The 11079-nt window shown below is 55.5% G+C and overlaps 1 non-coding gene across 1 annotated transcript; it reads right to left on the bottom strand.

Moving 5' to 3' along the window:
- Positions 1-7995: 7995 nt before the first annotated feature.
- On the bottom strand, positions 7996-8150 carry LOC124771782. The gene has a single exon (XR_007013495.1). It is a non-coding gene; the product is annotated as a 5.8S ribosomal RNA (ribosomal RNA).
- Positions 8151-11079: the final 2929 nt, after the last annotated feature.

Here is an 11079-nt window from a genome sequence, read left to right as displayed (position 1 = left end):
GCCAGACTCACGGCCGAGTATAGGCACGACGCTTCAGCGCCATCCATTTTCAGGGCTAGTTGCTTCGGCAGGTGTGTTGTTACACACTCCTTAGCGGATTCCGACTTCCATGGCCACTGTCCTGCTGTCTTTAGCAACCAACGCCTTTCATGGTTTCCCATGAGCGTCGATTTGGGCGCCTTAACTCGCCGTTTGATTCATCCCACAGCGCAAGTTCTGCTTACCAAAAGTGGCCCACTTGGCACTCCAATCCGAGTCGTTTGCTCGCGGCTTCAGCATATCAAGCAAGCCGGAGATCTCACCCATTTAAAGTTTGAGAATAGGTTGAGGTCGTTTCGGCCCCAAGGCCTCTAATCATTCGCTTTACCGGATGAGACTCGTACGAGCACCAGCTATCCTGAGGGAAACTTCGGAGGGAACCAGCTACTAGATGGTTCGATTAGTCTTTCGCCCCTATACCCAGCTCCGACGATCGATTTCCACGTCAGAATCGCTACGGACCTCCATCAGGGTTTCCCCTGACTTCGTCCTGGCCAGGCACAGTTCACCATCTTTCGGGTCCCAACGTGTACGCTCTAGGTGCGCCTCACCTCGCAATGAGGACGAGACGCCCCGCGAGTGCGGAGGCCGCCGCCCCGTGAAGGGCGGGGAAGCCCCATTCTCCCTCGGCCCGCGCAATGCGAGACCGTCACTTTCATTACGCCATTAGGTTTCGTACAGCCCAATGACTCGCGCACATGATAGACTCCTTGGTCCGTGTTTCAAGACGGGTCGTGAAATTGTCCAAAGCTGAAGCGCCGCTGACGGGAGCGTTTATTCCGAGCCAACAGCGGCGCGGGTCCGGGGCCGGGCCAGGTAGGTCCGTCATCCGGGAAGAACCGCGCGCGCTTGCCGAGAGGCCGAGCGGTTGGTTGGTTGGTTGGTTGGTTTGGGGGATTAAAGGGACCAGACTGCTATGGTCATCGGTCCCTTTTTCCAAAGACAAAGAACACCCACAGAGAATAAAAACGAGGAACAGAAGAGATCACAGACGATGCAGGACAAGAGAAACTGAGACAAAGACAAGACAAAACGAACTAAAAGCACACAGAGTGTGACGGTGGTTGGCCGACCAGAGAAATAAAAAAGGAAAAGCCAACCACTGAAAACACATTAAAAATCAGTTTAAAACCGGAGGCCAAAGGCCAGAATCAACACAAAACAATAAGATAAAAACAGAAACACTCAGAGTAAAGAATAAAAACCCCCTGCCCGAATAAAACGTAAAACTAAGTCAGCCATAGCCGGGTCATCTGTTAAAAGGGCAGGGAGCGAGTCAGGCAGTGCGAACGACTGCCTGAGCGCAGCTAAAAACGGACACTCCAATAAAACATGAACCACGGATAAAACGGAGCCGCAGCGACATAGAGGCGCATCCTCACGGCGCAATAAGTGGCCGTGGGTAAGCCGAGTGTGCCCAATGCGCAGCCGGCAGAGGACAACAGACTCCTTGCGAGAAACCCGCAAGGAGGAGCGCCACACACCGGTAGCCCCCTTGATGGCCCGAAGTTTGTTGCGTGAAGGCAGGGCGCGCCATTCAGTGTCCCAAAGGTCCAGAATTTTGCGGCGTAGGAACGCCCGCAAATCTGTCTCCGGGAGGCCAACGTCCAGAGATGGTGCACTAGTCGCCTCTTTCGCCAGCCGGTCAACATTCTCGTTGCCGGGGATCCCAACATGGCCTGGGGTCCACACGAAGACCGCAGAGCGGCCGCAACGCGCAAGAGTATGCAGGGACTCATGGATAGCCATCACCAGACGGGAACGAGGAAAACACTGGTCGAGTGCTCGTAAACTGCTCAGGGAATCGCTACAGATAACGAAGGACTCACCTGAGCAGGAGCGGATATACTCTAGGGCTCGAAAGATGGCGACCAGCTCAGCAGTGTAAACGCTGCAGCCAGCCGGCAAGGAACGTTGTTCGGAATGGTCCCCTAGAGTGAGCGCATACCCGACTCGACCAGCAACCATCGAGCCGTCGGTGTAAACAATGCCAGAGCCCTGATACGTGGCCAGGATGGAATAAAAGCGGCGGCGGAAGGCCTCTGGAGGGACTGAGTCCTTCGAGCCCTGTGCCAAGTCTAGCCGAAGGCAAGGGCGAGGAACGCACCACGGGGGTGTACGCAGAGGTGCCCGGAAAGGAGGTGGAACAGGGACAAGCCCAAGCCCGGAGAGAAGCTCCTTGACGCGTATGGCGATCGGACAACCCGACCGGGGCCGACGTTCCGGCAGACGGACGACTGACTGTGGGAACAGGAGACGATAGTTAGGATGCCCGGGCGAGCTTAGAACATGGGCAGCATAAGCGGCCAGCAAACGTTGGCGCCGGAACCGCAGTGGAGGGACACCTGCCTCCACGAGTAAGCTGTCCACAGGGCTGGTGCGGAAAGCACCAGTGGCAAGGCGTATCCCGCTGTGGAGGATTGGGTCCAGCACCCGCAACGCAGATGGGGATGCTGAGCCATACGCCAGGCACCCATAATCCAGACGGGACTGGATTAACGCCTGGTAGAGCCGCAACAGTGTAGAGCGGTCGGCGCCCCAGTGGGTGTTGCTCAAGCATCGCAGAGCGTTTAGATGCCGCCAACACGTCTGTTTCAGCTGCCGGATATGAGGCAGCCAAGTCAACCGGGCATCGAAAACCACCCCCAAAAACCTGTGGGTCTCCACCACAGCAAGGAGTTCGTCGGCAAGATAAAGCCGCGGCTCAGGATGGACTGTTCGGCACCGGCACAAATGCATAACGCAGGTCTTGGCTGCCGAAAACTGAAACCCATGCGCTACAGCCCAAGACTGCGCCTTACGGATAGCGCCCTGTAGCTGACGTTCAACAGCTGCAATGCCAGTAGAGCTGTAATAAAGGCAGAAGTCGTCAGCATACAGGGAAGCGGAGACAGAATTTCCCACGGCCGCAGCAAGCCCGTTAATGGCTATTAAAAACAGACAGACACTTAAAACAGAGCCCTGTGGCACACCGTTCTCCTGGACGTGGGAGGAACTATACGAGGCCGCGACTTGCACGCGGAAGGTACGACACGACAGAAAACTGCGGATAAAAATCGGCAGAGGACCCCGAAGACCCCATCCATGGAGCGTAGAAAGAATGTGATGACGCCACGTTGTATCGTACGCCTTCCGCATGTCGAAAAAGACAGCGACCAGGTGCTGACGGCGGGAAAAGGCAGTACGGATGGCCGACTCCAGGCTCACCAGATTGTCGGTGGCGGAGCGGCCTTTACGGAACCCACCCTGAGACGGAGCCAGAAGGCCCCGAGACTCCAGTACCCAATGCAAGCGCCGGCTCACCATCCGTTCAAGCAACTTACAAAGAACGTTGGTGAGGCTAATGGGACGGTAGCTGTCCACCTCCAGAGGGGTCTTCCCAGGTTTCAAAACGGGGATGACAATGCCTTCCCGCCATTGCGACGGAAACTCCCCCTCGACCCAAAGACGGTTGTAAAGATCGAGAAGGCGCCGCTGGCAGTCCACTGAAAGGTGTTTCAGCATCTGACAGTGGATGCCATCTGGCCCAGGAGCGGTATCAGGGCAAGCAGCTAGGGCACTGCGAAATTCCCACTCACTGAATGGAGCATTGTAAGATTCCGGGTGGTTGGTGCGAAACGAAAGGCTCCGACGTTCCATCCGCTCTTTAATGGAGCGGAAGGCCTGGGGGTAATTCGCAGAAGCGGAACTCATAGCAAAATGCTCTGCTAAGCGATTGGCAATGACGTCGGAGTCAGTACAAACTGCTCCATTCAGTGAGAGCGCAGGGACGCTGGCAGGTGGCCGATAGCCGAAGACGCGTCGAATCTTGGCCCAGACCTGCGAGGGAGTGACATGGAGGCCAATGGTGGACACATACCGCTCCCAGCACTCCTTCTTGCCTTGGCGGATAAGGAGGCGGGCCCGCGCACGCAGCCGTTTGAAGGCGATAAGGTGGTCGAGGGAGGGGTGTCGCTGGTGACGCTGGAGCGCCCGCCGGCGATCTTTAATCGCTTCAGCGATCTCAGGCGACCACCAAGGCACAGCCTTCCGCCGAGGGGACCCACAGGAATGGGGAATGGCAGATTCGGCGGCAGTAACGATGCCGGTGGTGACCGATTGAACCACCGCATCAATGTCATCGGTAGAGAGAGGCTCAAAAGCGGCAGTGGAGGAGAACAAGTCCCAGTCAGCCTTATTCATAGCCCATCTGCTAGGGCGCCCAGAAGAGTGGCGCTGTGGTAGTGACAAAAAGATCGGAAAATGGTCACTACCACACAGGTCGTCATGCACACTCCATTGGACAGACGGTAAGAGGCTATGGCTACAGATTGAAAGGTCAATGGCGGAGTAGGTGCCATGCGCCACACTGAAGTGTGTGAAGGCACCATCATTTAACAGCGAGAGATCGAGCTGCGACAAGAAATGCTCAATGATGGCGCCTCGACCTGTTGCCACTGACGCACCCCACAGAGGGTTATGGGCGTTGAAGTCGCCCAATAGCAAGAAAGGTGGCGGCAATTGGGCGACCAGTGCAGCCAGGACATGCTGCGAGACATCACCATCCGGTGGAATGTAAAGACTGCAGACGGTAACAGCCTGTGGCGTCCACACGCGTACAGCGACAGCCTCTAAAGGCGTCTGGAGAGGGACAGACTCGCTGTGCAGAGTGTGAAGGACATAAATGCAGACGCCACCAGACACCCTTTCATAAGCTGCTCGGTTCTTGTAATAACCCCGATAGCCACGGAGGGCGGGGGTTCGCATCGCCGGAAACCAAGTTTCCTGGAGAGCAATGCAGAAGAAAGGGTGAAGGCTGATAAGTTGACGGAGCTCGGCTAGATGGTGGAAGAAACCGCTGCAGTTCCACTGGAGGATGGTGTTGTCCATGGCTGGGAAAGGCGTGACGAGACTGGGAAGGCAGATTACGCCACTGGGTCACCTACTGCCTCCGATGGAGCATCTGTACAAATGCCATCCATTGCGTCCGAGGGACCGGCAAGAGCGAGGTCCTCAGCGGACGCCAGAATCTCCACCTCGTCCTCAGAGGCAGAGCTTGTAGGAAGCGGTGGGATCGGTGCCACCGCAATACCGTTGGTCTTGGGGACTTTCTTCTTTGTCGGCTTGTCACGCGGCGCCTTCGGCGGTTCAGGCGGCATGGGCTTCACCGGGTCAGTCTCAGGGACAGACGACGACCGCGAGGCCCGACGACCAGGGACTGGCGGTTGTTTCAACCACTTGCGGGCGTCCGCTTTTCCACTGGTCGGAACTGGTGAAGGGAGAGCCCCAAGGGATCCCTTCCTGGCGAGAGCAGCCGAAGAAGTCTTACGCTTCTCCGGCTGGGAAGGGGGAACTGATGTCCCCGATGGTTGGGAGGGTGTTGCTCCTGGAGAAGATGGAGCAGGAGCAACAGGGTGTGAAGTGCCCCCCACAAGCAAGGGGGCCGGTGGATGCTGACCGATCTTAGAGCCGATTCGTGATGACGGGAGAACCGGCGTTGCAGCAGCGGCGTAAGTTGACGGCATTGCCACAGGATGGAGCCTCTCATATTTCCGTCTAGCCTCGGGGTAGGTCAGCCGGTCCAAGGTCTTATATTCCATTATCTTCCGTTCTTTCTGCAATATCCTACAGTCCGGTGAGCAGGGGGAATGGTGTTCTCCGCAGTTAACACAGATAGGAGGCGGGGCACATGGAGTATCGGGATGCGAAGGACGCCCGCAATCCCGACACGTCATGCTGGAAGTACAGCGCGATGACATGTGCCCGAACTTCCAGCATGTAAAACACCGCATCGGAGGAGGGATATATGGTTTCACATCACAACGGTAAACCATCACCTTAACCTTTTCGGGTAAGACATCACCCTCAAAGGCCAAGATGAAGGCACCGGTGGCGACCTGATTATCCCTCGGACCCCGATGGACGCGCCGGACGAAGTGAACACCTCGTCGTTCGAGGTTGGCGCGTAATTCATCGTCGGACTGCAGAAGGAGATCCCGGTGGAATATAATACCCTGGACCATGTTCAGACTCTTATGCGGCGTGATGCTAACGGAAACATCCCCCAACTTGTCACAATTGAGCAACCTCCGTGACTGGGCAGAGGATGCCGTTTTTATCAACACCGATCCAGACCGCATCTTGGACAAGCCCTCCACCTCACCGAACTTGTCCTCTAAATGCTCTACAAAGAACTGAGGCTTCACGGATAGAAAAGATTCCCCATCAGCTCTGGTACAGACAAGATATCTGGGCGAATACGTCTCAGTGTCACGCAATGCCTGTCGTTCCTCCCATGGTGTGGCGAGGGAGGGGAACGATTTGGGGTCATAAACGTTACCTTTAAAATGGGCTCTCGAACGCTTAGAGACTGCTGACGGCTGGCCGCCAGCGACAGATGATGTACCACGCTTCATTGCGGGTCATCCGCCCTGATGCCACCTACTCCGACCAAGGGCCCTCCCCACGGGCGCCACCCAGCCACAGCAAAGGCCACCTGGCAGGATGGCCATTGCCGGGAGTCCTGATGCCCCAGGGAGATGGGCATCTACTCCTTGGCATACGTGGGGAGTGAACGGCGCAGGCATCAGTAGAGCGATCCCTGTGTTGTCAGGGGGCTACAACCAAGAGGGTACATGGCGACCCCACCACAACGGACTGGCTACCGTGCTGGATCTTAGGTGCAAAAATGGCCAAGGTCGTCGTCACAGTTAAAAGAAACACTGCAGATTGCAGCGTGGTAATCGCCCAAGAGATCGAAAACGAGCGGGACACCATCGCAACGACGAGAAAGACGGCAATAGGTCTAATTGCACGAGGGATACAGTGCACCATGTAAGGTGCCCTTCCCCAATTGGCTCGCTCTTCGGAATAATTTAGATAGATGGAGGTCAAACCCGAGAGGGGACCATCACATAAGGCCGAAACGTTTGAGACTCCTTTTAGTCGCCTCTTACGACAGGCAGGAATACCGCGGGCCTATTCTTACCCCCGAACCCGCAGGGGGTAGAGGCCGAGCGCCCAAAGGGGCCAATCGACTCCTCCAGATATACCGCCGGGCAGCCAGCCAGGACACCGGGGCTCTGCCCAACAGACGTGAACCGAGGCCCGCGGAAGGACAGGCTGCGCACCCGGGCCGTAGGCCGGCACCCAGCGGGTCGCGACGTCCTACTAGGGGAGAAGCGCGGCCCACCGCACACCGGAACGGCCCCACCCCGCGGCGAGTGGAAAGGCAACCGGACACGACCCCGCCGCGGACTGCTCCGCGCGGGCGGCCGGCCCCATCTGCCGAGGGCGGAGGCCAGTGGCCGGATGGGCGTGAATCTCACCTGTTCGACCTTTCGGACTTCTCACGTTTACCCCAGAACGGTTTCACGTACTTTTGAACTCTCTCTTCAAAGTTCTTTTCAGCTTTCCCTCACGGTACTTGTTCGCTATCGGTCTCGTGGTCATATTTAGTCTCAGATGGAGTTTACCACCCACTTGGAGCTGCACTCTCAAGCAACCCGACTCGAAGGAGAGGTCCCGCCGACGCTCGCACCGGCCGCTACGGGCCTGGCACCCTCTACGGGCCGTGGCCTTATTCAAATTGGACTTGAACTCGGCGCGAGGCGTCGGGGTAGTGGACCCTCCCAAACACCACATGCCACGACAGGCGGCAGCCTGCGGGGTTCGGTGCTGGACTCTTCCCTGTTCGCTCGCCGCTACTGGGGGAATCCTTGTTAGTTTGTTTTCCTCCGCTTAGTAATATGCTTAAATTCAGCGAGTAGTCTCGCCTGCTCTGAGGTCGTTGTACGGGGTGTCGCACGCCACACCGCCAGCCGGCTGTGCACGCTACCGAGTAAGTACCGGTATGCGAACCGCCAGGCGATGGGCGCGCATCGCACGTTTAAGGAGACGCGGCCGGCCCCACAGGCGGCCGCGACACTCCCAGGTCTGCGAAGCGGGGCGAACGCCGCGCGCTTCAGTATACGTAGCCGACCCTCAGCCAGACGTGGCCCGGGAACGGAATCCATGGACCGCAATGTGCGTTCGAAACGTCGATGTTCATGTGTCCTGCAGTTCACATGTCGACGCGCAATTTGCTGCGTTCTTCATCGACCCACGAGCCGAGTGATCCACCGTCCTGGGTGATCTTTTCTTAGTTTCCACTGTCTCTTTCAAGACAGTTGCATAGGCGGGACTGAGGCTTGTGACGGCCCCTGTTCCAGCGTTCTGTGTCCAACGGCCTCACGGCCGATGGGCGTCGTATGGCTCCACATCGGAGGGGACAGGCACTCGGGCGAAAGTCATTCAAAACCGGCGCCAGGCGCCGCAGGCCAGCCGCTCCAGTGCTTCAGCGCTCGTACCACACATTTCCGTTAGTTTTGAGAAGCACGCGTGGTTCCGCACGCGGCGCACGGCTACTGCGAGATGTACAGGTAGCGTGTTGCGCGACACGACACGCACATCGAAAGACATGCAGTCTAGTCGGTAATGATTCTTCCGCAGGTTCACCTACGGAAACCTTGTTACGACTTTTACTTCCACTAAATGATCAAGTTTGGTCATCTTACCGGTAGCATCAGCAACGACAGAGTCAATGCCGCGTACCAGTCCGAAGACCTCACTAAATCATTCAATCGGTAGTAGCGACGGGCGGTGTGTACAAAGGGCAGGGACGTAATCAACGCGAGCTTATGACTCGCGCTTACTGGGAATTCCTCGTTCATGGGGAACAATTGCAAGCCCCAATCCCTAGCACGAAGGAGGTTCAGCGGGTTACCCCGACCTTTCGGCCTAGGAAGACACGCTCATTCCTTCAGTGTAGCGTGCGTGCGGCCCAGAACATCTAAGGGCATCACAGACCTGTTATAGCTCAATCTCGTGCGGCTAGAAGTCGCCTGTCCCTCTAAGAAGAAAAGTAATCGCTGACAGCACGAAGGATGTCACGCGACTAGTTAGCAGGCTAGAGTCTCGTTCGTTATCGGAATTAACCAGACAAATCGCTCCACCAACAAAGAACGGCCATGCACCACCACCCACCGAATCAAGAAAGAGCTATCAATCTGTCAATCCTTCCGGTGTCCGGGCCTGGTGAGGTTTCCCGTGTTGAGTCAAATTAAGCCGCAGGCTCCACTCCTGGTGGTGCCCTTCTGTCAATTCCTTTAAGTTTCAGCTTTGCAACCATACTTCCCCCGGAACCCAAAAGCTTTGGTTTCCTGGAGGCTGCCTGCCGAGTCATCGGAGGAACTGCGGCGGATCGCTGGCTGGCATCGTTTATGGTTAGAACTAGGGCGGTATCTGATCGCCTTCGAACCTCTAACTTTCGTTCTTGATTAATGAAAACATACTTGGCAAATGATTTCGCTTCTGTTCGTCTTGCGACGATCCAAGAATTTCACCTGTAACGTCGCAATACGAATGCCCCTGCCTGTCCCTATTAATCATTACCTCGGGTTCCGAAAACCAACAAAATAGAACCGAGGTCCTATTCCATTATTCCATGCACACAGTATTCAGGCGGTCTTGCCTGGTTTAAGCACTCTAATTTGTTCAAAGTAACGTGCCGGCCCACCGAGACACTCAATAATGAGCACCCTGGTAGGATTTCAACGGGGTCTGCCTCGGGACGCACGAGCACGCACGAGGCGGTCGCACGCCTTCGGCTCGCCCCACCGGCAGGACGTCCCACGATACATGCCAGTTAAACACCGACGGGCGGTGAACCAACAGCGTGGGACACATATCCAACTACGAGCTTTTTAACCGCAACAACTTTAATATACGCTATTGGAGCTGGAATTACCGCAGCTGCTGGCACCATACTTGCCCTCCAATAGATACTCGTTAAAGGATTTATAGTGTACTCATTCCGATTACGGGGCCTCGGATGAGTCCCGTATCGTTATTTTTCGTCACTACCTCCCCGTGCCGGGAGTGGGTAATTTGCGCGCCTGCTGCCTTCCTTGGATGTGGTAGCCGTTTCTCAGGCTCCCTCTCCGGAATCGAACCCTGATTCCCCGTTACCCGTTACAACCATGGTAGGCGCAGAACCTACCATCGACAGTTGATAAGGTAGACATTTGAAAGATGCATCGCCGGTACGAGGACCGTGCGTTCAGCCCAAAGTTATTCAGAGTCACCAAGGCAAACGGACCGGACGAGCCGACCGATTGGTTTTGATCTAATAAAAGCATCCCATCCATCTCTGGTCGGGACTGTTTTAAATCTTTATTCTTCAATATATGTGATACATAACAACCCACCACCTTATATAATTATTGGGTCCTAGTTGATACAATTTGATATTACTACTACAGCTTACTCTGTTAGACATAATTGTAGTGCCCATAGTGAGAACAAGGAAAACTGTCTATGCTATTTTATTCTTCTTATGCTAATGTACATCTACCTGCAGCGTTTCAGGTGTGCCAGCGTTGTATAAACCTACTTAGTGGCCCTGTTCACTGAGCTAATCCCGGTGAACGTTCCCCTGGCACCGGGCTGGCCGGAGTAGTTGTTCGCTGCAGTACTATACTATTTTTGTTATCCTAGCTTATCCTACATTTATCTAACTTAGCCTAGAGTCAAAATGGTGAGTGTCTAGCTCTGTGTTTGGGCGCACCCTCCCCCTAATCCCAGACGTGGCGGATTCCAGCCGTGAGGCGGCTGGCCAATCCACGCCCCGGCGGAACAGGATAGGTGCGCAGGGTCAAATTTGGTATATGATATCTAGTCGTTGTTCCTTAGATATTCCTTTATTACTTTAAGTGATATCTCATTTGCCAATTTATTTAGAGTTGAAAAATGGTTCTCGTGCCTGAGCAGGTGATACGTGTCAAAATAGGGTAGCTGTTGACGTAATTGCGCTGCTACGTCGTCAAAGAGGTGGCACTCACACACCACGTGTTCTGGGGTGCCTGGTGTGGCCCCACAGTCACACGCTGCTGTAGCCCGTTTCCTGAACCGGCATAAATATGCCGGGTAGGGTCCATGACCTGTGAGGAAGTGCAGCAGTCCTCGTGATGGTGTGAAATGTTTTAATTGCAATCTTTCCCTAATGTTGGGCAGTAATTCATA

The sequence above is a fragment of the Schistocerca piceifrons genome, unplaced genomic scaffold (assembly GCF_021461385.2).
Source record: "Schistocerca piceifrons isolate TAMUIC-IGC-003096 unplaced genomic scaffold, iqSchPice1.1 HiC_scaffold_936, whole genome shotgun sequence".
NCBI classification, from domain to species: domain Eukaryota; kingdom Metazoa; phylum Arthropoda; class Insecta; order Orthoptera; family Acrididae; genus Schistocerca; species Schistocerca piceifrons.
The sequence above is the reverse complement of the archived record's forward strand: the minus strand, read 5'-3'. Positions and strand labels throughout refer to the sequence as shown.